Below are 27,566 nucleotides of genomic sequence, written 5' to 3' on the forward strand. Positions count from 1 at the left end.
AATTCAGCATTGAACTGTAACTTTTTTCTCTTCTTTCAGAAAATTCAGAAGAGAACTTGAACTCTTCTTTACTTCTTTGAGAAAACTCAAAATGAAAGTGAAACTTTTTTCTCTCTCGAGGGAAAAATGATACGATATCTCTATGAGGGAAATGATAGGATAATACCTTTTGAAAAGGATTGCTAATTATTGGGGTATGCATAACGTTGAAGTTAATAAAGGCATATACATTTTAAATGATGATATTCCATTTTAATTCTGAGTTATCTCAAGACGTGAAGAAAAGTTAAAGTTCTGTTCTGAATTTTTCCCCAAGAGGAGAAACGGTTCCACTTTTAATTCTGAGTTTTCTCAAAGAAGTGTAGAAAACTTCAAGTTCTATTTTCAATTTTCCCAAAGAAGAGAAAAAAAAGTTAAGTTCAGTTTTAAATTTTTCCAAAGAGAAAAACTTCCACTTCAGTTCTGAACTTTCTAAAAGAAGTGAAGAAAAGTTCAAGTTCTTTTCTGAATTTTTCCCCATCAAGAGAAAAATTTCCACTTTAATTCTGAGTTTTCTCAAAGAAGTGAAGAATTAATGCGTTTTGTTTCTCGCACTCTCTTTGCCTGCTTGTCTGGGTGGGATGTCTGCATGTCCCAGTGACTGTCTTTGTCGGTTTGTATGTCTGAATTTATGTATTTGGGTGTGTTTTTGTCTCTCTCACTCTCTTTGACTGTGTTTCTGGTTGGGTATTTGCATTTCCTAGTGCATGTCTTTATCTGTTTGTGTGTCTGAAGCTATGTATTTGTATGTGTTTTTGTCTATTTTAATCTCTAAGCCTATGTTTCTGGATGGGTGTTTGCTTGTCCCAGTGCCTGTCTTTGTCGGTTTTCATGTCTGAATCTATGAATTTGTGGGCATATTTGTCTCTCTCACTCTCTTTGCCCGTGTGTCTGTGTGGATGTTTACCTGGCTTAGTGCATGTCTTTGTTGGTTTTTTTGTCTGAATCTATGTGTTTGAATGTGTTTTTGTCTCTCTCACTCTCTAAGCCTTTGTGTCTGGGCAGGTGTTTGCTTGTCCTAGTGTTTGTCTTTGTCCGTTTGTTTGTCTGAATCTATGTATTTGTATGCGTTTTTGTCTCTCTCATTCTCTTTGCCTCTGTGCCTGGGCAGGTGTTTAAATGTCCCAGTTCCTGTCTTTGTCGGTTTGTACGTCTGAATCTATGCATTTATGTGCGTTTTTTCTATCTCACTCTCTAAGCCTGTGTGTCTGGTCGGATGTCAGCCTTTCCCAGTGAGTGTCTTTTTCAGAATTAAAAATACAAACCGACAGACGCGGGCACTGGAACATGCAAACACCTGCCTAGACACACAGGCAAACAGAGTGAGAGACAAAAATATATACAAAAACATATATTCAGACATGCAAATTGACAAAGACACGCACTGGGACATGCAAACACCCACCCAGACACACAGGCAAAGAGAGTGAGAGAAATAAACGCATATAAACACATATATTCAAGCAGAGAAAATTTTCAAATTTTCAGACATACAAACCAACAAAGACAGGCACTGGGACATGCAGACATCCCACCCAGACAAGCAAGCAAAGAGAGTGAGAGAAACAAAACGCATTAATTCTTCACTTCTTTGAGAAAACTCAGAATTAAAGTGGAAATTTTTCTCTTCATGGGGAACAATTCAGAAAAGAACTTGAACTTTTCTTCACTTCTTTATTCATATATTCAAATAGAGAAAATTCTGAAGAAAACTTGAAATTTTCGTCACTTTTTGGAGAAAACTCAGAATTAAAAGCGGAACTGTTTTCTTCTTTGGGAAAAATTCAGAAGAGAAGCTTAATTTTTCTTCACTTCATTAAGAAAACTCATTAACAAAACTAATAGAATTTTTTTCTTTCTTGGGGAAAAATTCAAAATGGAAGTGGAACTTTTTCTATCTTTTACGGAAAAATTCAGAACAGAACTTGAAATTTGCATCTCTTCTTCAAGAAAATTCAGAACTGAAGTGGAACTGTTTTTCTCTTCTTGGAGAAATTGAGAATCGAACTGTAACTTTTTTTCTCTTCTTTGAATAATTTAAGTAAAGAGCTTGAACTTTTTTCACTTTTTTGAGAATACTCGGAATTAAAAGTGGAACTATTTCTCTTCTTCAGTAAAAATTTAGAAGAGAACTTTAGCTTTTTTCAGTTCATTGAGAAAACTCAGAATTATAATGGAACTTTTTTCGTTTCTTTGAGAAAATTCAAAATTATAATGGAACCCTTTCTCTTCTTTTGGAAAAAATTCAGAAGAGAACTTGAACTTTTCTACACTCATTTGAAAAAACTTATAATTAAAGTGGAACTGTTTCTCTCCTTCGGAAAACATTCAGAAGAGAACTTGAACTTTTCTTCATTTCATTGAGAAAAGTCAGAATTAAACAGGAACTTTTCTTGTTCTTTGAGAAAACTCAGCATTAAAGTGGAACCCTTTCTCTTCATCGGGAAAAAATTTAGAAAAGAACTTAAACTTTTCTTCACTTCTTTGAGAAAACTAAGAATTAAAGTGGAAATTTTTCTCTTTTTGAGGAAAAATTCAGAATCGAAGCATAGCTTTTTATATATTTTACAGAAAAATTCAGAACAGAACTAGAAATTTCTATCTCTTTGTTAAAAAAGTTCAGAACTGAACTGGAACTTATTTTTCTGTTTCGAAAAATTCAGCATTGAACTGTAACTTTTTTCTCTTCTTTCAGAAAATTCAGAAGAGAACTTGAACTCTTCTTCACTTCTTTGAGAAAACTCACAATGAAAGTGACATTTTTTTTCTCTCTCGAGGGAAAAATTATACGATATCCCTATGAGGGAAATGATACGATAATACCTTTTGAAAAGGATTGCTAAGTATTGGGGTATGGATAACGTTGAAATTAATAAAGGCATATACATTTTAAATGATGATATCACAGCCCTATGAGATAAATGATAGAATAAAGAAAATTCAGTAAAGAACTTGAAATTTTTTCTTTTCTTTGAGAAAATTTAGAAATGAAGTGGAACTTTTTTCTTCTTTGTAAAAATTCAGAATTGAAATGTAGATTTTTTTTCTCTTTAGGAAAATTCAGAAGAGAACTTGAAATTTTGTTCACTTATTTGAGAAAATCCAGAATTAAAGTGGAACTTTTTTCTCCTTGGGAAAAGATTTCAGAAGAGACCTTGATCTTTTCTTGATTTCTTTGAGAAAACTCAGAATTAAAGTCGCACTTCTTCTCTTCTTGGGGGAACAATTTAGAATCAATGTATAGCTTGTTCTACTTTCTAAGGAAAAATTCAGAATAGAACTTAAAATTTTGTTCTCTTCTTTGAGAAAACTCAGAAATGAAGTGGAACTTTTTTCTCTTCTTTGGAAAAATTCACAATTGAACTCAAGCTTTTTCTGTCTTTTTTGAGCAACTTCAGAGGAGAACTTTCAAGTTCTCTTCTGGATTTTTCCCAAGAGAAGAGAAAAAATTCTACTTTAATTATGAATTTTCTCAATGAAGAGAAAAAAGTTCCATTTTAATTCTGAGTTTTCTCAATGAAGTGAAGAAAAGTTAAAGTTCTCTTCTGAATTTTTCCCCAAGAAGAGAAATAGGTCCACTTTTAATTCTGAGTTTTCTCGAAGAAGTGAAGAAAAGCTCAAGTTCTCTTCTGAATTTTCACAAAGAAGAGAAAAAAAAAGTTAAGTTCAATTATAAATTTTTCCAAAGAGAAAAACTTTCACTTCAGTTCTGACCTTTTTAAAAGAAGTGAAGAAAAGTTCAAGTTCTTTTCTGAATTTTTCCCCATGAAGAGAAAAATTTCCACTTTAATTCTGAGTTTACTCAAAGAAGTGAAGAATTAATGCATTTGTTTCTCCCACTCTCTTTGCCTGCTTGTCTGGGTGGGATGTCTGCATGTCCCAGTGCCTGTCTTTGTCGGTTTGTATATCTGAATTTATGTATTTGGGTGTTTTTTTGTCTCTCTCATTCTCTTTGACTGTGTTTCTGGTTGGGTATTTTCATTTCCTAGTGCATGTCTTTATCTGTTTGTGTCTGAAGCTATGTATTTGTATGTGTTTTGTCTATTTCAATCTCTAAGTCTTAGTGTCTGGATGGGTGTTTGCTTGTCCCAGTGCCTATCTTTGTCGGTTTTCATGTCTGAATCTATGAATTTGTGTGCGTGTTTGTCTCTCTCACTCTCTTTGCCCGTGTGTCTGGGTGGATATTTACCTGGCCTAGTACATGTCTTTGTCGGTTTGTTTGTCTGAATCTGTGTTTGAGATGTGTTTTTGTCTCTCTCACTCTCTAAGCCTGTGTTTCTGTGTAGGGGTTTTCTTGTCATAGTGTTTGTCTATGTCCATTTGTTTAACTGAATCTATGTATTTGTATGCGTTTTTGTCTCTCTCATTCTCTTTGCCTCTGTGCCTGGGCAGGTGTTTAAATGTCCCAGTGCCTGTCTTTTTCGGTTTGTACGTCTGAATCTATGTATTTATGTGCGTTTTTTCTATCTCACTCTCTAAGCCTGTGTGTCTGGTCGGATGTTTGCCTTTCCCAGTGCGTGTCTTTTTCAGTTTGCATGTCTGAATCCTTGTGTTTGTGTTTACTTGTGTTTTGGGCAGGTGTTTACTTGTCCCAGTACTTGTCTTTGTCTGTTTGTTTGTCTGAATCTATATATTTATATGCGTTTTTGTCTTTCTCACTCTCTTTGCCTGTGTGTCTGGGCAAGTGTTTGCATGTCCCACTGCCTGTCTTTGTCGGTTTATATGTCTCAATCTATGTATTTGAATATTTTTTTGTCTCTCTTACTATCTAAGCTTGTGTTTCTGGGTGGGTATTTGCTTGTCCCAGTGCAAGTCTTTGTCCGTTTCCATGTCTGAATCTATGTGCTTGTGTGCGTTTTTATCTCTGTCACTCTCTTTGCCCTTGTGTCTGTGCGGATTTTTCTTTGTCCTAGTGCATGTCCTTGTCAGTTTGTTTGTCTGAATCTATGTATTTGTATGCTTTTTTATTTCTCTTAATCTCTAATTTTGTGTGTCTTGGTGAATATTTTCATCTGCCAGTGTCTGTCTTTGTAGGTATACATGTCTTAAATTATACGATTATATACGCTTTCGTTTCTCTCAATCTCTTTGCCGGCGTGTCTGGACGGATGTTTGTATGTCCTAGTGCTGGTCTTTCTCGGTTTGTATATCTGAATTTATATATTAGTGTGTATTTTTGTCTCTCTCACTCTCTTTGATTGTTTGTATGGGCGGGTGTTTGCATTTGCTAGTGCATGTATTTTTCGGTTTGCATGTCCGAATTTATGTGTTTGTATGTGTTTTTCTGTCTCTCTTACTCTCTAAGCCTGTGTGTCTGGATGGGTGCTTGCTTCTCCCAATGCCTGTCTTTCTTGGTTTGCATGTCTGAATCTATGTATTTGTATGCAGTTTTTTCTCTCTCACTCTCTTTCACTGTGTGTCTCGGCAGATGTTTGCATGTCCTAGTGCATATCTTTGTCGGTTTGTTTGTTTGAATCAATGTATTTGTATGTGTTTTTTTTCTCTCTCTCCCTCTCTAAGCCTTTGTGTCTCGAAGATTGTTTGCATGTCCCAGTACTTGTCTTTGTCGTTTTTTTTGCACAAATCTATATATTTGTATGTATTCTTGTGTCTCTCACTCTCTAAGTCTTTGTGTCTGGGCGGGTTTTTGCATGTCCCAATTCCTCTCTTTGTAGGTTTGTATGTCTGAATCTATGTATTTACATGTGTTTTTGTCTGTCTTACTCTCTTTGCCTTTGTGTGTGGGCGGACATTTGTATGTCCCAGTGCCTGTCTTTGTTGGTTTGCATGTCTAAATTTATGTGTTTGTATGCGTTTTTGTCTCTCTTGCTCTCTTTGACAGTGTGTTTGGGGCGGGTGGTTACATGTCCCACTGCATTTCTTTATCGGTTTGCATGTCTAAATTTATGTGTTTGCATGCTTTTTTTTCTCTCTCACTCTCTAAGAATGTGTGTCTGAGCGGGTGTTTACATGTTTCCGGGTCTGATTCTGTGCGATTGTAGTTTTTTGTTCTTTTGTGAGTTATGGAAGTCAATTTTACTAAGACCCCAAAAAAATTTTCTAAAAACCACGATATTCTCCAAATTTCTTTTTAATCTTTTTGGTTGATTGCTTCATTGGACTTGGTTATGTGTGCCTCTGAATAGTCTATGTAAAATCAGATTTATTGAAGTCAACTATGCTAAGACCTTACCAATATTTTCTAAAAAACCAAGAAGTTCCATACTAATATATTATTTCAATCTTTTCGGTTGATTGTTTCATGGGACTTGATCTAATATGCCACTGAACAGTCTATAAAAATCAGATTTATTGAAGTCAACTTTAATAAGACCTTACCAACATTTTCTAAGAACCCACAATATTATTCAAATTTCTTTTTAATATTTTCGGTTGATTGTTCCAATGGACATGGTTAAATACTTATCTGAACAGTCTATGTAAAATCAAATTTATTGGAGTCAACTTTACTTTGACCTTACCAACATTTTCTAAGAACCAAGAAGATTCCCCGATTTTTTTTTAATCGTTTCGGTTGATTGTTTCATGGGACTTGATCTAATATGCCACTGAACAGTCTATGCAAAAGCAGATTTATTGAAGCCAAATATACTAAGACCTTACCAAAATTTTCTAAGATCCTACAATATTCTCGGAATTTCTTTTTAATATTTTCGGTTGATTGTTTCACTTGGTGAAATATGCCTCCTAACAGTCTTTGCAAAATGAGATTTATTGAAGTCAACTTTACTAAGACGCCTACCAACATTTTCTAAGAAGAAAAAAAAACAGAATTTCCTATGATTTTAATCATATTCAAATATTATTCAAAGAAATTTAGTTTTTTCCCCGACAAAGGATATCAATTTTGTCTAAATGAGCGGCCTATATTTATTTTCATATGTTTTACAAAAATGAAGCAAGAAAATGTTTGGTCGAGGTGCAGTAATTTATTCAACATATACATATCAAACGAATGGTCTTTTAATGCTGATTTTGAATATCTTTAAATTATTTTGTTTAACTTAATCCATCAAAATTTATTAGAAAATTAAAATTAAGATCCGAAAATTAATTTTGACGTCGTTGTATCTTTTGCTTCCGCGAGACGTTTGTTTCTGGTCTTGGAGACAAAATTAGTTATAGGTTAATCCATTGCCAAAAATCATTTATTGCGTAAATTTCATGCCTATTGTAAAAGTTGAGATATGTTCAGTATGTTATTAAGATACTAGAGGATAAAGCTTATAAAGAAGGTTGAAATACAACTAATTACTAATTAAACGAACACAACTTAAAAACAACAGGGAAATTTTTTTTCCAAGACAGTGCAATTTAAATCGGTGAATATTTAGGCCGTATGTCCAAGGGCCGTTTTCAGCACAACATTAAAGAAAAAATAGGCGGGAAGTGAAGGACATCAACAACGACTCTGAGAAATAAATCGACGATGACCAATAAGAAGAAGAATAAGAAAAAAAATGATCATTACATCAAAGAAGGATTTCTTCTCTTAAGATGACTCATCTCCCCCACAAGGAACCATTTCCATCAATAAGTTCCTCATTGAATCTGTTCAATGCTGAAAATGTTGATGTCAGTGTCAAGTATGGCTCTTATGAACAATTTCACCCCCAACAACCCCTCTCGGAAAATATACACTTTCAAATATTTTCCAATGAAGACTATTTCATTGATTTGTCATCAACATTTATTGATTTAAATGTTGCGGTGAAGAAAAAGTCAGATAATACAACTCCAACTGTCACCGATGGTTTCTCCTATGAAAACTGTTTCTACACAACCTATTCAAACAAATTAATGTATTTATTAATGGAACATTGGTGAGCACTAGCAATAATTTATCCAGCTATGCAAGCTACATACAATTTATGATGATGACACCAAAGGCATACAAGGAGTTGAGAGGACAATCATTGGGCTATGAATATCGATCAGGCAGGCGCGGATCCAGGATTTTTTTTCGGGGGGGGGGGTTACTAATTTTTGGCTCAGTTTTCGACTAATTTTACTGATTTTTACCTAGGTTTTACTCATTTTCGACTTATTTTCGACTCGATAAAAAATTTCGGGGGGGGGGGGTCAAAACGGGTAACCCCCACCAGGATACGGCCTTGCGATCAGGTATTGATACTTACGGCGAGTTGACTACTGCAGTGAGCCAGGAGTATCATCTGGTTAGAAAATTAAATCATGAGATATTCAATATATCCCAATGGCTACCCCCCAATGTCAAGATTGACATAAAGTTACAACTGGCCCCATCGAATTTCATTTTGAGAAAAATAGTTCCTGTAGCACCCGATGCAAATGTCATTATCAGATCGGCAATTCTCCACGTTCGAAAACAACAGGTTATGAGCTCTGTTGCATTGGCACTGGAAAAGCTAAGAGCCAATGGCAACAACATTAAGCTTCTTGTCCCCCATACGATCACCAATCAACGTCACATTGCCACCGGCTCTCGTGGCTATACCGATTCATCATTTATCAATGGAGAAATCCCATCAAAATTGGCTTTGGCCTTTGTGAAGAGTGGCAGTGCCGTTGGATCCTGGACTGAATCCCCCACGATTTTAATTTTTTTTGGTCTATCTAGCCTTGTGTGCAAAATGAATGGCATTCCACTGTACACTCTATTATTTGACAAAAAATCCTATAGAACTCTGTACGAGTTGACCATGCAATACCTAGATCATGACTCTCAACTATTTGAAAATAAAATAACCGATTCAATGTTTTAAAAAAATCATGGCGTAATTGTTTTGGACTTGGCAGGGACCCAGGATATGAACATAGTACGAACAGGGAATGTACGTTTAGAGTGTACATTTGCTGATTCTTTGACTGAGAGTATCACGCTAATATCATTGAGTCAATTTGAAACCTATTGGGAAATCACACCCAGCCGCAGTAGTCTACTAGACCTAGCACCATGAACACAAACCAAATAATCAACGTATTTAGTATGGATCCATACATGTCCCAGTACAAGTCCTATTGCATACCATCGGACTTCATTGAAAAATTCCAAGTGTTAACAATACCCTAATCATTGTTAATAGCAGTCAATCGACTTTGAAGACAGGCCATTGGCTATGCATCTTTCAAACTGCGAAGAATATTGAATTTTTTGATCCTCTTGGCCTATCGTATAAATTCTACTCTCTGTGCTTCAGTAATTTTAGTGCACGCAGTAGAAAATATATTATTCAAAATCTAAAAAAAGTTCACGATTGTAAGACTAAAAAATTTGGCTTTCATGCAATACTCTTTTTCATGTTCAGATGTCGTGGTTATACTTACAGGCAGTTTCTCGACATCTCGATGACTGACCTTGATTGAACGACTTTCTAGTGGAAAATATACTTACAAGCGTGTTTAATATTGATTTTAGTGCCCTACGAATAAAATGTTCTAAAAATGTATGTTAAATTTTTTATTAATAAATTAAAAAAATTTATATACATGATAAAAACGACTTTTCTAGTCTTCAGATTTCATCTTCTACTAGGTATAGGTATTTGTCGACAACAACTAATGCAGGTAGATTATCTGATTTCAGAGTATACTGATCCTGATGTGCTGCAATGTCATGGTCATATTTTCTACAGTAGAGTGTAACTTCACTCTTGTCATATCTCTTTGTATAGTCAATGTTACTATTCTCATTCATTCTATAGAATTCGCATGTTTCAATTTGTTTATTTGAAGCAATGTCACAAACAGTGTCCTCAAGAGGCGAATCACATTCCGTCACAGCCAAATAAAAATCAGTGGGCTTATAATCATAACATGCATTGTCTTCACAACGATGAAGTAGAAACCATATTCTTTTGTTGTTCCAGCAGTTGAATCGCTAACCCGGCTCCTCCTCCCAGAACAATCTAAAACCACGACGATGACCAATCTCGTAGCAATAAACTAAAATCACGCTTAGGATTCTTTCTAATCATACCGGGATATGTATTCTCCCATTGATTACATTTATCATAGGGGCAATTGGAGCATAGGTGCCCTCTAGGATGAGAGTCACACACCTCTTCAAGACAGGAATTACAACCTTTATTTTGCACAGCATATCCTCTATGCACTTTACACGGGTTGCATAATCTACACTTTTCGTCATACTCATTAATCATAATGCAAGTCTCACACGATGACCAGTTGCCCTGTGTGTACATACATGTCGGATATGTATGAAGAATTTTTTCACGTGCTATCAATCTCACTATAGCAATAAAACTGACGTCGCAACAACAAAAATTGTATGATATAGAGAGAGGAGTAAATCGTTCTTCAGCACCATCTTTCTCATGAAAAAAAGTCCTAAGTTTCTAAACTAATGTGTAAAAGCATATCCACAATATCATTTTGCCGTGTCGTGATTAATATATCAATAAATTGTGTAAATGCATTTGGACCACAACGTAAAAGCTTCATGCAATAGTCTAATGATGGAGAATCAGTTTTCATTATATCGACAAATATTCCCTGAGAAAATATCTTCCTTTGAATACATAGCTCTAGAAAATCATCATCTAGAATCAAACGTTTTTCCATATGCACTAGATTCCCCATGATTTGCTCTTTCTCAAATCTATCCATTCTTTGGCGTCCTGACACTCTCTCACCCAACTTCAGACTAACCAGAATTTTTTTTCTATTCTAAAAATTTACGATATTGTACTATAGAAAGAAAAATACCTTTGATTTAGAAACAATTTTATTGAGCATAATTACAACAATAATATTCACTGATGCATTTTTATCTCATCAATATATTTCACTACCGCATCTAATGCTGCCTGAAGTCTATTTATATGCACAATATTAAGTTTCGCAGCAAAACATAATTGCTCCTCATCAATTTGCATAAATTTGCTTAATGATATCACGTATCTAGCATACATATTGTCCCATTCAAGGCAAAGTCTACAGCCTCCAGTTATTTCCACAGCCACATTTGGTACTCGTATATCTTTGCTGCTGCTGGCTCCGCCATCAATTTCCAATAGTGTAAATGCTCCACTCATTTTCTCTACTAATATCCTCTCAAATAAACTATTCTCTGTGAATTCAATTCTCTTACTAATATGAATTGTAATGAAAATCACTCCTTTTATTCAAATCCAATCACCAATCAAGTTATCGCATATAGAGTAACCTCCGCTGTCTCTGATTGGCCCTAAAATGGGTGTTGTCTCAAAAACCAGTCTGGTTGTCTTATACAATCACAACCATACTTCCAAAAAGTGTTTGACCACTTTATAGGTTTGCCAGCCTTTTAAAATATTCACGTGAAACTGTAGTGTATATTCTTGTGCAATTCCATGTGTACTTTCATGTATCCCTGAAAGTACTAGATAGGTTACTACTAATAATTTCTGTTCGTCTTAAGTTTTAATGTCGCTCCTTACTTTCAGTTTAAAAAACTTTTTTTTTTATTTCATTTTTGAATGTTTTTGAATAAATGCAGGTTTTGATCTTGGCTCACCGTACATGAATAATTAAAACAAAATTTTCATATTAATTTACTTTTTTTTGGTTAAATGGCTTTCTCGAAACTTGTTTAATTTTATTTACGAACGTTTTTATTAGTAAAAAATATACGTAACTTACGAATTAACTTACGTAGCGAACTTCTATATTCATATATTTTTAATACGTATATTAGGAGGTTCGCCCCCTAGTTAATACCTTGCTCTTTAAGCGAAATTTCGAATTTTGTTCTACCTGTTTAAAAATGACCGCTTAATCACAAAGGCCGTTAATTAGAATAAATAACTCTTATGAAAGTACTACAAAATCTTTGGCTTAAAGAGCGAGGTATGGACTAGGGGGTGAACCCAATCATATATGTAATATTTTCTGTTCGTTTAAAGTTTTGATGTTGCTGCTGTTGCAGTTGAAAGACTTGTTTTTTTTATATTTAATTTCTGATCTTTTTTTAAATAATGCTGGGAAGTCCGGCGTCCCCTTCATAGCAATGTCCCTTCCCCCATGAAAACTTTCTTCATGGAAAGATCCTCCCACATAACCCCCGAGCCTGCCCCCCCCCACTACCAGGAGAAATTTCCCCTGAAAACGTCTGTATACTTCCCAATAACCAATACTGTATGTTAACATTGGGTAAAGTTCATAACTTTCAGCCCTCCCTCCGGGAACTTCGGGGGATTAAGTCATCCTAAAAGACATACTTATAATATTTTCGAACATGCTGAATAAAATGGCTATCTCAAAATTTTGATCCGGTGACTTTGGGAAAAAATGAGCGTGGGAGGGGGCATAGTTGCCCTCTAATTTTTTGTCACTTAAAAAGGGCACTAGAATTTTTAATTTCCATTCTAATGAGCCCTCCCACGATATTCTAGGACCACTGGGTCGATACGATCACCGCTGGGAAAAAAACAAATAAACACACACCCGTGATCTTTCTTCTGGCAAAAAATGCAAAATTACACATTTTTGTAGATAGGAGCTTGAAACCTCTACAGTAGGGTACTCTGATACGCGGAATATGATGGTGTGATTTTCATTAAGGTCCTATAATTTTTAGGGGGTCTTTCCCCCTTTTTTCAAAAATCAGACAAATTTTCTCAGGTGCGTAACTTTTGATGGGTAGAATTAAACTTGATGAAACTTATATATTTGAAATCAGCATTAAAATCTAATTCTTTTAATGTATCTATTTGTATCAAAATACTGATTTCTAGAGTTTCGGTTACCATTGAGCCGGGTCGCTCCTTACTTACAGTTCGTTACCACGAGCTGTTTGAAAATATAGAATTTTGTGTTTTTTGCCAGAAGAAAGATCGAACCTGAAAGATTGAATCAAAAGAACGCATCCACCAGGATGCGTGTTTATTTGTTCTGTTTGTTTTTTATTTTTTTTTTCCAGGGGTGATCGTATCGATCCAGTAGTCCTAGAATATCGTGAAAGGGCTCATTCGAACGGAAATTAAAAATTCTAGTGCCCTTTTGAAGTGACCAAAAAAATTGGAGGGCAACTGGGCCCCCTCCCACGCTTATTTTTTTGCCTAAGTCACCTAATCAAAATTTTGAGATAGTCATATTTCAGCATAGTCAAAAATCTAATTAATATGTCTTTGAGGATGACTGAATCCCCCATAGTTCCCGGGGGAAGGGCTGTAAATTATAAACTTTGCCCATTCTTTACATATAGTATTGGTTATTGGGAAGTATACAGGCGTTTACAGGAGGATTTTTTTCTGGTGGGGGGGGGGTCGGAGTAGGGGCTATGAGGGAGAATCTTTCCATGGAGGATGTTTCCTTGGGGGAAGGGACATTTCTATGAAGGGGCCAGATTTCCCAGCATTATTTAAAAAACGATCAGAAATTTAATAGAAAAACAAGTCTTTTCTGAAAGTAAGGAGCAAGATTAAAACTTAAAATGAACAGAAATGATTACGTATATGAGGGGGTTCTCCCCCTAGTCAATACCTCGCTCTTTACGCTAAAGTTTTTTTTAGTACTTTCAAAAGAGATATTTATTCTAATTAACTGGCCTTTGTGATTCAGGGGTTTGGGATTCAAACGAAATTCGAACTTTAGCGTAAAGAGCGAGGTATTGACTAGGGGACGATTTCCCTAATATACGTAAAAAAACATACGAATATAGAAATTCGTTACGTAAGTTAATTCGTAAATTACGTCAGAACAAAATTTCAAGAAAGCCATTTAGCCAAAAAAAGGAAAAGTAATATGCGAATTTAGTTTTAATTATTCATGTACGGTGAGCCAAAATTAAAGCTGCATTAATCCAAAAACGTTCAGAAATTAAATAAAACAACAAGTTTTTTTTAACTGAAAGTAAGGAGCTACATTAAAACTTAAAACGAACAGAAAAATTTCTGTATATGAAAGGGGCTGTCCCCTCCTCAACACCTCGCTCTTTACGCTAAAGTTTGACTCAGTCTCACAACTTTATTTTTATAACAAAAAAAACTTTAGTGTAAGGAGCGAGGCGTTGAGGAGGGGACAGCCCCTTTCATATACGGAATAATTTCTGTTCGTTTTAAGTTTTAATGTTGCTCCTTACTTTCAGTTAAAAAAACTTTTTTTTTCTTTAATTTTTAACAAAAGAGCTGGAGCAGGAACCCAAATAATGTATTGATAAGAATTATTAATTCTAATTTTCTCAGTTAAAAAAAAAAAAAAAAATACGCACAATCTAGATGTACACGGTGTCTTGAATAATAGCTTCCTCTAAGAATTCCAAACCTAGCAGGAAACTGGGCAAATTAGTACTCAACAAGGAATTACATTCTATTGACTGGATTTGGAATTCTATTAAGAAGTATTTTTAAGCAGTTAGTGGTAACGAACTGTAAGTAAGGAGCATACCGAAACTCTATAGCAACCGAAACTCTAAAAAACGGAATTTTGGTACCAATAGATACATCAAAAGAATGGGATTTCTATGCTAGTTTTTTAATACTTTCAAAAGATCTATCTATTCTAATTAAACGACCTTTGTGATATAGGTGTCATTCTTAAAGAAATGGAACAAAATTCGAGCTTTAATGTAAAGAGCGAGATATTGACTAGGGGGTGAACCCCCTCATATACATAATAATTTCTGTTTGTTTTAAGTTTTAATGTTGCTCCTTACTTTCAGTAGAAAAAACTAGTTTTTTTATTTAATAATGTTAGAAGCATTGCCTCGGCTGGTATTGGCCGTGTTACATCGTTACATTTCTGTTTTTCAGTTCGTGGCTCAATCCAGAGCTTAAACATACTCCATTTTCATGTATTATTGTGATGGACTTCGTTGTAAGGAACACGATAAAAACAAATGGAAACATGGTATCAAATGGTAAGATAAAACTCTCTTGAACTTTGAATATGGGGACGATATGAGCTTTCTAGATAAAAAAAAAAGGTTTTTAAAATGAATAGATTTTCGGAGGTTTAGGGAGTTATGGGTGTTAAAAAACTTGAAACCTAACGTTAAAAAGACTAAGTCACATTAACTAGGAAGAAACGAGACTGAACAGGTCATGTTATGTACCAAGAACACCGATCAAGCTGATAACTTTCAAGTACTTACTTGGGTAGTCTTGCTAGGAAAGAGGGTGGACTTAGATGAGACGTAAAAAGTAGAATAGCCTTGGTAGAGGGTATTTTTTTCAATTTAAAGAAAGTTTGAAAGAATTGATATTGAAATTTGAGTCGGTATCGGTTATAAGAGTGGTGACCTACAGCTTTGAAACGTCAGTATTTCACTTCACTTGATGAAGTGAGAAAATGCATTAAGTTGAGGTCGCGAGTAGGCCTACTGGTAAAGGTCTATTAAAAAAAAGTACATGGAAGCATGTGTTACAAATTTCGCTCATCTAGTCTATTTTTAGCCACTAGTTTGCTTTTTCCTGACACATATTACTATTCTGCATCAACTGAGTTTTTTTGGTAATTTATCGTAGTAATATTTTTTGGTAATTTATTTCAATATAGGGGTTCTACAGTATTCTAATAGACTAAAATAATAATCACGAAAATAACACTGAAAGCTTTAAAACAAAAGCAGTCTTTGATATAGTTTACATCTTTACATAGCCTAACATATCCTTGTGTCTCTGTTTATACGTACTTCAGCTTGCCCCCCCCCTCATTTATCGCTATTTCAGTGGAGTTATTTGTTAAGTGGATTAACAGTTTTACCATTCATTCAATTACAATATTTTTAATTTCTCTCTAATAAGTAAACTCAGTTTGTTTTTTTCTTTATTTTTTTGTGAAAGTTATTATAGAGTCTATTCTGTTACAATGTTTATTGCACATCAGTTAATAAAACAAACAGATTTATTTAATAGAATCATACTCATTCTTTTGTTGGATTCCACGAAATACTGCGTGGGGATTCTTGGACTATTATTAAAGTAATAAAAAAAACGTCTTTGAAAAGAGAGAAATTTTTCACATTTGTTTAATATTTCATTCTTGTTCTTCTTCGAAGAAATTATAATTAGGACCCTTCGTATGTTTAGTTCTAATTTTCCTATTTCATTTAGTTAATCCCTTTCCAGTCCTGGGCTAATCTGAAAAAAACAATTTCCCAATTTCCAAGTAATCAATTACTCTTCTAGGACACCATAAAAGCGATTAAACAACCCGAAGGCGGAAATTCGAATCCTGGAAAATTTCATTACAACTGAAATCCATATCATGGAACAAGAAAGACGTAGAGTTATTAAAACTCGTAATGATTTATCCCTAGAAATATATTTGTTCTGTTTGTTTGGCAATTATCCAGAGATTGCCATAAATATTGAGATTTGTAAAATTCTTAGTGCATAAATAGCTCTGGATGTTTTGAACCAATTGAAATCAAGGGTTTGTAATTTAACTAGAAGAGCTGAAACCTTTTAAGTCCTTCTTCATTTTTTTTTTAGGAGCGAGTGAAAACAGTTCGAGGAACTGTAAGAAAGGAGCAACTCGTGCTAATAATAACAAAAACCCCTAAAATTAGGATTTTGCTAACAACATATACATCGAAAGACTCGTCTTTTTAGTTGTACAGAACTGAAGTTCTGTAAGACTGTACAGATATCACAGTTGTACAGTTCTGTTATCAGTTGTACAGATAATAAATGTAATACATCTAATATTTTCGCAGAAAAAAAAACTACCTAATTTTACCGACACGAAATATACTGAATGAAAGAACATACTATTACTACTAGTAAAAACTCACCGCAGTACCAAGCCACCTGAGGGCAACAAAGCTACGCCCGCTCCTCCTGAATCCCACTCTTTTCACCCTCTCAGGAAGTCAATTTCCCTTAAATCTTTCGTTATGACATCTTTCCACCTCATCCAAGGACGACTTTTTTAGCCCTAGACGGTTGGCCAAAAGAAACAACATTTCTCAAAAAGAACATACTTGTCAAAAAGAAATTAAAGCACGACATTGAAGCTTAAACGGAAACAAATTATTCTATGTATCAGGGGTACTCTCCACCATCACCGCCACCCTGTGAGCTAGAATTCTATTAGTGCTGTACTGAAGACACTTTTGAGTGCAATAAATATAGACAGCTGCTAGTTACAAGTGTTTTACTAAAGGTTTATGCTTCCTATAAGAGTTTTGCTAAGTTATTTTTCTGCAGTTCTTCTGAACTGGATTCTGGTCCTTCTGAGCTATTTTTCAGGTTTTAATATTTCAACGTAATGCAAAACTAGCTGTGACTCAGCTTAATCCATCTACCATATTGCATTTGGAGACTTACTTCGATGTTTTTTTTCTTTAGGCAAAATACGTGACAACCACGTAAAAACAGGACCACTTTTCTATCATTGAGAAAGTTTTAAGTGATTTTCTAAATAAATGTCTATGTGATATCCTAATTCCAGTTTTGTGAATAGATAGGTCTAAAACTATTCCATCCAATTATAGAAATATATTGTCCTTTTAATGGAAGTTGAAGCTATAGGCTTGTCGTGAAATCGCCTGTTTATAGGAAAATTTAACATTAACAATTTCTATTCATAACATTTGCTTTTATTGTTAAAAGCAAATAGACTTAAATATTGAGGCTTCAATTCTTGAAGCAGTATCGAACCGCCTGAGGTTAACAAAGTTGCGCACGCTTTTCTTCTATTCCAGCATATTGGAAGCTGTGCGCTTTACCCCTCCAATATACTTCTGATATCCTTTAATCCCTTTCTTAAGACATATTACCATCCCATTCGTCAACGGCCTGCCTCTCGTTTGTCCCCAGATGGAAGACCAAGAAGAACAATCTTCAGTAATCTGTCATCTTTCATCCGTAAAACTTGGCCCAGTCATATTTGCCTTGCTTTCAGCATAGGCTTAGAAAGGTTGATAGAGCCACATTTTTCATATAGCACATTGTTTGTTTGATGGTCAGTCAGATGAGTACCTAAAGCTATCCTTAGGCAATTCCCTTGGAAAACATTTAACAAATCTATCTAGCCTTTCGAAATACTGACGTCTCAAAGCCATACGCCATCACTGTCATAACCGATATCGACTCAAATTTAAATTTCGATTCTTTAAAACTTTTTGAAACTGAAAAAAAACCTTCACCAAGGTCATTCTACTTTTTACGTCTCAACTAAGTCCCCCCTCTTTGCTAGCAATACTACCCAAGTAAGTGAAGTTATCTACTTGGTCGGTTTTCTTGGTACATAACATGACCTGTTCAGTCTCATTTCTTCCTAGTTAATGAGACTTAGTCTTTTAACGTTAGGTTTTCAGGTTTTTTAGCACCCATAACTCACTAAACCTCCGAAAATCTATTCATTTTAAAAAACTTTTTCTTATCTAGAAAGCTCATATCATCTACATAATCAAAGTTCAGGAGAGTTTTACCCTACTATTTGATACCATGTTTCCAATTACATTTTTCGTGTTCCTTACAGCAAAGTACATCACAATAACACATACAAATGGAATGTGTTTAAGCTCTGAACTGTGCTACAAACCGAGCAACAATTATGTAACACGACCATTACCAGCCGAGGCAGCGATCCTAACATTAAAATACTTCCTAATAGAGCTATAAATCCAGTCACTAGATTGTAATTCCTTTTTTAATACTTATTTGCCCATTTTCCTGCTGGGTTTAGAATTCTTATAGGAAGCTATTATTCAAGACACCTTTCCTGTTTAGACTGTAAGTACGTTTTTGTAGATTAACCGAAAACATTGAAATTAATTGTTCTTTTCTATTTATTATTTGGGTTCTTGCTCCAGCTCTTTTGTTAAACATACCATTCCGTGTATCTGATCAATAAGAAAGCATGTAATAGTAAGTTTTTACATTTTGTGTTCACAAGATGTTTAGACTTATTATCATTTACCCAAAGTTAATTGCATCACGTTAATTAGTTTCCTGAGAGCCGTCACATTAGCGTTTCAGTAAGAACCTGGTAACCGATTTTCAGGGATTATAAATGACACCAAGAACTGTTTTCAAACATTCCATGGTAACGAATGGAAAGTAAGGAGTGACTCAGCTCAATAGTAACCAAGTCGTCGGTTACCAAATCAATCATCAATAGCGTTATCCATCAAGCGTTACAAGCCTTTGTGTGTGTGTGTGTGTGTGTGTGTGTGTGTGTGTGTGTGTGTGTGTGTGTGAGTGATTGTGTGTTTGTTTGTGTGTGTGTATGTGTGTTTGTATGTGATTCTTATTGTCTGTGTATTTGTGTGAGTGTTAGCTTTTGTGTATTTTTTTTTTTGTGTTTGTGTGTGTTTGTATTTGTGTTTGTATGTGTTTGTGTGTGTGTGTGTTTGTGTGTGTGTGTGTGTGTGTGTGTGTGTGTGTGTGTGTGTGTGTGTGTGTGTGTGTGTGTGTGTGTGTGTGTGTGTGTGTGTGTGTGTGTGTGTGTGTGTGTGTGTGTGTGTGTGTGTGTGTGTGTGTGTGTGTGTGTGTGTGTGTGTGTGTGTGTGTGTGTGTGTGTGTGTGTGTGTGTGTGTGTGTGTGTGTGTGTGTGTGTGTGTGTGTGTGTGTGTGTGTGTGTGTGTGTGTGTGTGTGTGTGTGTGTGTGTGTGTGTGTGTGTGTGTGTGTGTGTGTGTGTGTGTGTGTGTGTGTGTGTGTGTGTGTGTGTGTGTGTGTGTGTGTGTGTGTGTGTGTGTGTGTGTGTGTGTGTGTGTGTGTGTGTGTGTGTGTGTGTGTGTGTGTGTGTGTGTGTGTGTGTGTGTGTGTGTGTGTGTGTGTGTGTGTGTGTGTGTGTGTGTGTGTGTGTGTGTGTGTGTGTGTGTGTGTGTGTGTGTGTGTGTGTGTGTGTGTGTGTGTGTGTGTGTGTGTGTGTGTGTGTGTGTGTGTGTGTGTGTGTGTGTGTGTGTGTGTGTGTGTGTGTGTGTGTGTGTGTGTGTGTGTGTGTGTGTGTGTGTGTGTGTGTGTGTGTGTGTGTGTGTGTGTGTGTGTGTGTGTGTGTGTGTGTGTGTGTGTGTGTGTGTGTGTGTGTGTGTGTGTGTGTGTGTGTGTGTGTGTGTGTGTGTGTGTGTGTGTGTGTGTGTGTGTGTGTGTGTGTGTGTGTGTGTGTGTGTGTGTGTGTGTGTGTGTGTGTGTGTGTGTGTGTGTGTGTGTGTGTGTGTGTGTGTGTGTGTGTGTGTGTGTGTGTGTGTGTGTGTGTGTGTGTGTGTGTGTGTGTGTGTGTGTGTGTGTGTGTGTGTGTGTGTGTGTGTGTGTGTGTGTGTGTGTGTGTGTGTGTGTGTGTGTGTGTGTGTGTGTGTGTGTGTGTGTGTGTGTGTGTGTGTGTGTGTGTGTGTGTGTGTGTGTGTGTGTGTGTGTGTGTGTGTGTGTGTGTGTGTGTGTGTGTGTGTGTGTGTGTGTGTGTGTGTGTGTGTGTGTGTGTGTGTGTGTGTGTGTGTGTGTGTGTGTGTGTGTGTGTGTGTGTGTGTGTGTGTGTGTGTGTGTGTGTGTGTGTGTGTGTGTGTGTGTGTGTGTGTGTGTGTGTGTGTGTGTGTGTGTGTGTGTGTGTGTGTGTGTGTGTGTGTGTGTGTGTGTGTGTGTGTGTGTGTGTGTGTGTGTGTGTGTGTGTGTGTGTGTGTGTGTGTGTGTGTGTGTGTGTGTGTGTGTGTGTGTGTGTGTGTGTGTGTGTGTGTGTGTGTGTGTGTGTGTGTGTGTGTGTGTGTGTGTGTGTGTGTGTGTGTGTGTGTGTGTGTGTGTGTGTGTGTGTGTGTGTGTGTGTGTGTGTGTGTGTGTGTGTGTGTGTGTGTGTGTGTGTGTGTGTGTGTGTGTGTGTGTGTGTGTGTGTGTGTGTGTGTGTGTGTGTGTGTGTGTGTGTGTGTGTGTGTGTGTGTGTGTGTGTGTGTGTGTGTGTGTGTGTGTGTGTGTGTGTGTGTGTGTGTGTGTGTGTGTGTGTGTGTGTGTGTGTGTGTGTGTGTGTGTGTGTGTGTGTGTGTGTGTGTGTGTGTGTGTGTGTGTGTGTGTGTGTGTGTGTGTGTGTGTGTGTGTGTGTGTGTGTGTGTGTGTGTGTGTGTGTGTGTGTGTGTGTGTGTGTGTGTGTGTGTGTGTGTGTGTGTGTGTGTGTGTGTGTGTGTGTGTGTGTGTGTGTGTGTACACACACACACACACACACACACACACACACACACACACACACACACACACACACACACACACACACACACACACACACACACACACACACACACACACACACACACACACACACACACACACACACACACACACACACACACACACACACACACACACACACACACACACACACACACACACACACACACACACACACACACACACACACACACACACACACACACACACACACACACACACACACACACACACACACACACACACACACACACACACACACACACACACACACACACACACACACACACACACACACACACACACACACACACACACACACACACACACACACACACACACACACACACACACACACACACACACACACACACACACACACACACACACACACACACACACACACACACACACACACACACACACACACACACACACACACACACACACACACACACACACACACACACACACACACACACACACACACACACACACACACACACACACACACACACACACACACACACACACACACACACACACACACACACACACACACACACACACACACACACACACACACACACACACACACACACACACACACACACACACACACACACACACACACACACACACACACACACACACACACACACACACACACACACACACACACACACACACACACACACGTGTGTGTGTCTAAACGTCCAAAAGGTCCCCTATGATTCCTACTACGATGTTCAAGAACAATAAATTAGAATAATACATGCTTTATACATACATGCTGTGTTGTGTGTGTGTCTAAACGTCCAAAAGGTCCCCTATGATTCCTACTACGATGTTCAAGAACAATAAATTAGAATAATACATGCTTTCTTTAATTAAAAAATAAAATTCATAATATTTTTGTACTCAATATGAAAAATATAAAAGTTTAAACCTCAAGATTTTAAGACATGGAAAAAAAGTTGCAAAATTTCAGTTAAATAAAAAAAAATAAGTAAAAAAAACGTCACTACAAACATTATTTATCTAATAAAACGAAAAAATAGTAAAAAAAGAGAAAAACGAGGATTATACAAGCCAGTGAAAAATGTAGACTAAAATGCAAATATTTTGGTAGACTTCCGGTTGACCGTCCTCGTTGCACGATAATAAAACAAAAATTACTAATAAAAATTCAAGGACACTATAAAAAATTATTTATTATTTTTCCAAATGAAAAAATCATGACTGACATATTTATATCATCCTCATATTGTATTTTTAAAATTTTACAGGTGTTTTTTTGCGATAAGTATATTTGATGTGACTTTAAGATATGGAAAAAAGTTGAAAAAAATATGTAAAAAAAAAGTTAACCCCTTAAAAAGTTACCCCCCCCCCAAACCACCAACCCCATCCTTCTGAGAGGTACGGAGCCCAATAATGTTCATTACGATGTTATGTCCTTTTCTCGTTCACAACAAGAAAACATATTTTAAAATGGGGGTATATACCCTGTCACACTCATAATACGTTTTCTACTAATATTCATGTTAAGGCTTGGGTTCAATAATAAACCATGGACTGAAAACAAACTTTTAAGAATAACTAGTAGGAAGAGGTGATTTAAAAAAACGAATGATTATATATGATGTCCAAACACATAAAATTCAGACAATTAATCATCCCCTGTTCAAAATATATTTTGTTTCCAGGTTCAAAATATTGGACTGCATTCAATAGCTCAATAAAGGCTAGTAGATTACGGTGATTTTAAAACTATACATACAATTCAGTAACTAAAGAAGATTGTAAATGCCATTTAATTAACCCAAACTGTATAGGAAATAGTCCCCAACCAGTAAGCATACAATGAAAAATATATCACTTACCTTTTGTTTATTGCAATCCTCATCACAGTTCCTTTTATTGTACATGTTCGTAGATATACTTCAATTCATCAACTGAATATAAGCTAGACGAGCAGTTTCTTACATCAAAATATTTGGTTGAAATAATACCTTAGGCCCGCGTTGAAATCATGGCATTGTGACAAAAAAAAATATATTTCCAAGAAATCCTTATCATCCCTTATCAGTTTCCTTATCACTTTCCTGAAATCCTTATCAGTTTAGATAAGACCAGATGGCTGCACTTAAAATTGCATACAATAATTTGGACGGTCTTTTTCTCTTATGATAGGGCTGTCGTGAAAACTGTTGATATGGGGTGTCGTTAAAACTAAGAATATTTGTTTTCGAAAAAATCCTAGATCCCGTAGAGGTACTAGCAAATCCAATAGCAACTGAGCGCTCGGAATCTTAGGATAGGGCTGTCATATGAATAGTGGGCTTGGGCTGTCATAAGCATGGGGGGATAGGGATGTTGTGCCTTAGATTGACACAATACTACTTACCCCAGTAAAAATTTCCTTTGGAAAGTTCACCCCCGGAAATCTTTCTCCCTTTTCTCCAACGGCATGACTCTTGGACCTTTCGTCTATGCTGAACGAAATGACTATTTAAAAACTTGAACAGGCGATTTTAGAGAAAAAGGGGCGCAGGAGGGGGACTAGTTGTCTTCCAATATTTTTTGTCAATTAAAAAAGGTCTAGAATTTTATATTTTCGTTCGAAGAGCCCTATCCGATGTTCTAGGACAATTGGTTCGATATCATCACCCCTGGGAAAAAAATTATAAAACGCATCCGTGATCTTCTGGCAAAAAAAAACGAAATTCTAAATGTTTGCATATAGGAGTTTGAAACCTGCTCTACTGTAGGTTCTCCGATTAGCTGAATCTGATGGTGTGATTCTATGGCTTTTAAGGAGTTCCCCCCCCCCTTTTTTTTTGAAAATTGGGCAGATTTTCTCAGGCTCTTGACCTTTGATGGTTTACACTAAGCTTAAATAATCTTATATATTTAGAATCAGTTTTATAATCCGATTTTTTATATATCTATTTATATCAAAATTCAGTTTTTTAAATTGATCTTTAAGAATCTTTAAGAATTTTTATCTTTAAGAATTCCTAATATGTGAGTATTATTCAGAAGAATATGCTAATCTTGTATTATCTCTGAAGAGTGCTTCTGAATGTATTTATTAAAAAGTTCGTGTAGGCGTAATCAAACAGTTCGTGGTAACGAACTGTAAGTAAGGAGTGACCCGGCTCAATGTTAACCGAAACTCTAAAAAACGGAATTTTGATACCAATAGATACATCAAAAGAATCATATTTGAATTCTGATTTCAAAAATATAAGTTTCATCAAGTTTAATCTTACCCATCAAAAGTTACGCGCCTGAGAAAATTTGGCTGATTTTCGAAAAAAGGGGGGGAAAAATGTGGAATTTTCCATTTTTTGCCAGAAGAAAGATCACGGATGCGTGTTTATTTTTTTATTTCTTTTCTTTTTCCAGGGGTGATCGTATCGACCCAGTGGTCCTAGAATATCGTGGGAGTGCTCATTGAAATGGAAATTAAAAGTTCTAGTGCCCTTTCTAAGTGACCAAAAAATGGAGGGCAACTAGGCCCCCTGCCACGCTCATTTTTTTCCCAAAGTCACCCGATCAAAATTTTGAGATAGCCATTTTGTTCAGCATGGTCGAAAATATTATAACTATGTCTTTTAGGATGACTTAATCCCTCAAAGGCCGCAAGGGGAGGGCGGAAAGTTATGGACTTTACCCAATGTTAACTTATAGCATTGGTTATTGGGAAGTATACAGACGTTTTCAGGGGGGAATTTTTTCTGGTAGTGGGGGTGGGAGTGGGTCGGGGGTTATATGGGAGGACTTTTTCATGGGAGAAGGGACATTGCTGTGAAGGGGCCGCCGGATTTCTCATCATTATTTTAAAAAAATCAGAAATTAAATATAAAAGCAAGTTTTTCAACTGAAAGTAAGGAGCAACATCAAAATTTAAAACGAACAAAAAATATTAGCTATATGATTGGAATCACCTTCTAGTCAATGCCTCGCTCTTTAAGCCAAAGATTTTTTAGTATTTTCATAAGAGCTATTTATTCTAATTAACGGCCTTTGAGATTAAGGGGTCATTTTTAAAGAAATGGAACAAAATTCGAACTTTAGCTTAAAGAGCAAGTTATTGACTAGGGGGAAAACCCCCTAATTTACGTATTAAAAATATATGAATATAGAAGTTCGTTACGTAAGTTAATTTATGAGTTAAGTATATTTATTATTAATGAAAACATTCGTAAACAAAATTAAACAGCGTTTATGAAAGCTATTTAACTAAATTAAAGAAAAACTAATATACAAATATCATTTTAACCTTTCAAGTAAATTGAGCCGAAATCAGAACCTGCATTAATTCAAAAACGTTCACAAACAAAATAAAAAAAAAGTTTTTTTTTAATTGAAAGTAAGGAACGACGTTAAAACTTAAAACGAACAGAAATTATTCCGTATATGAAAGGGGCTGTCCCCTCCTTAACGCCTCACTCTTTACGCTAAAGTTTGACTTTCTCACAACTCAATTTTTTTTAAACAATAAAATTTTGTTTTAATTGCAAATTTTTTCAATTAACTTTAACGAAAATCACACCATCAGATTCAGCTTATCAAAGAACATTATTAAAGAAGCTTCAAACTCCTATCTTCAAAAATGTTGAATTTGCATTTTAAAATAAAAGCTGCATTGACAAAAAAACGATCAGAAATTAAATAAAAAAAACAAGTTTTGTATACTTAAAGTAAGGAGCGACATTAAAACTTAAAAAGAACAGAAATTATTCCGTATATGAAAGGGCTGTCCTCTCTCAACGCCTCGCTCTATATGCTAAAGTTTGACTCTGTCTCACAACTTTATTTTCTAAAACAATAAAAAACTTTAGCGTAAAGAGCGAGGCATTGAGGAGGGGACAGCCCCTTTCATATACGGAATAATTTCTGTTTGTTTTAAGTTTCAATGTCGCTCCTTACTTTCAGTTAAAAAAACTTGTTTTTTTTATTTAATCGTAGTAAGGAGTGACACAACTAATAGTGATCCAAACTCAAACAAATAACATTTTGTAACAACACATCTATTAAAAGAATCTGCCTTTTATGGTAATTCCAGATACACAAAACCTGTCAAGTTTAAAGTAAACGGTAAAAAGCTACGAGCTTAGGAGAATTTGCCTGATTCTAAAAAAAGAAAGCCCCCGAAAAAGAAACACCCAAAAAGGACAAAAGTAATCCTGATGAAAATTACTCCATCAAATTTAGCTTATCATCTAGGCCTAATCTTACTATAGAGGTCTGAAACTCTTATCTGCAATAATTTTGAATTTTGCTTCTTTTTTTTTTAAATAAGGAAGATCACATATGTGTATTTATTTCTCCGTTCGTTTGTTTTTTTTCATTATCCCCCAAGGACTACGGTATTGAACCTAGAAAATTTGCAAAAGGTGCATTCGAAAGAAAATTAAATTTTTAATGTCCATTTTAAGTAGCCAAAAATATTGTACCACAGAAAAGTGGGGTATTTCGCTATTTTTATGGCACAAAAGTACAATTTTGCTCGAAATACAGCCAAATGGCAGTTTATTGACAAATCAGAGATGGGAAATCAGTTTTAAATTATCAAAAAACTTCATGCTGAGGCTTCCAGCTTCAGAGGCGGTTATTCAACACGGTGGCGCATTCGTTCCAAGGAAGTCACGTAGTTCATACAAAACAAACGGTTAATCTAGACATTTGTATTAAACTTCAAATAACTAAGTTGATTTAATTGATATTTGATAAAAATTATTTACAGTAATGTATAATTAAGCATCAACTATCATGGAAATGAGCTGGTGGGCCATTACGTATGTGGAGAATGTCTGATACCTCGAAAAGTGAATTTTGACCACCAAATCTTATAGCTCTTCATGAGCCTTCTGATGAAGATAGAAAAGGTTCTGAGGTGGGGGAAGTATAAATAAACACCAAATCCTCCTTTATTCCCGGGAAAATATATGGGCTACACAGACAATACGGTTGCAGGGGAGGGGGGGAGGGATAGTGAGCATCCTATTGCAGAAAATCTTTTTCTATTTAAAATAAAGATTATATTTACACAAGTTTTACAAGTATTTACACAAGTTAACAAGTTTTTTTTAAACTGAAAGTAAGGAGCAGCACTAAGACTTAAAATTAGCAGAAATTAGTCCATATATGAAGGGGTGCCTCCCTCCTCAATACCTTGCTCTTTACGCTAATGCTTTTAGCACTTAAAAAAAAACTTTCTATCAGCGGAAAGCCCCCCACGCCCTTTTTCCCCAAATGCATATAACGAAATGTTCGAGAAGTAAATTTTGTTAAAAATAGTTCAAAGATCAGATAACAAAAACTCCAGGGTCGACACCACCCCCCGGTACCCGGAGGCAGGCGTTGTAAGCTATGCCCTGGGGGCATATATGATTTTTATGGAAGGGGTGCTCGTA

The 27,566-nt window shown here is 35.9% G+C and overlaps 1 protein-coding gene across 4 annotated transcripts in view; it reads right to left on the reverse strand.

Annotated features, from left to right (window-relative positions):
* LOC148950156 (nidogen-like) overlaps positions 1 to 27,566 on the reverse strand; it is a 364,016-nt gene that overhangs the window by 266,875 nt on the left and 69,575 nt on the right. The window lies entirely within an intron of this gene.

This window comes from Artemia sp. Qi Xiang Cuo, chromosome 7, assembly GCF_049724085.1.
Source record: "Artemia sp. Qi Xiang Cuo chromosome 7, ASM4972408v1, whole genome shotgun sequence".
NCBI lineage: Eukaryota > Metazoa > Arthropoda > Branchiopoda > Anostraca > Artemiidae > Artemia > Artemia sp. Qi Xiang Cuo.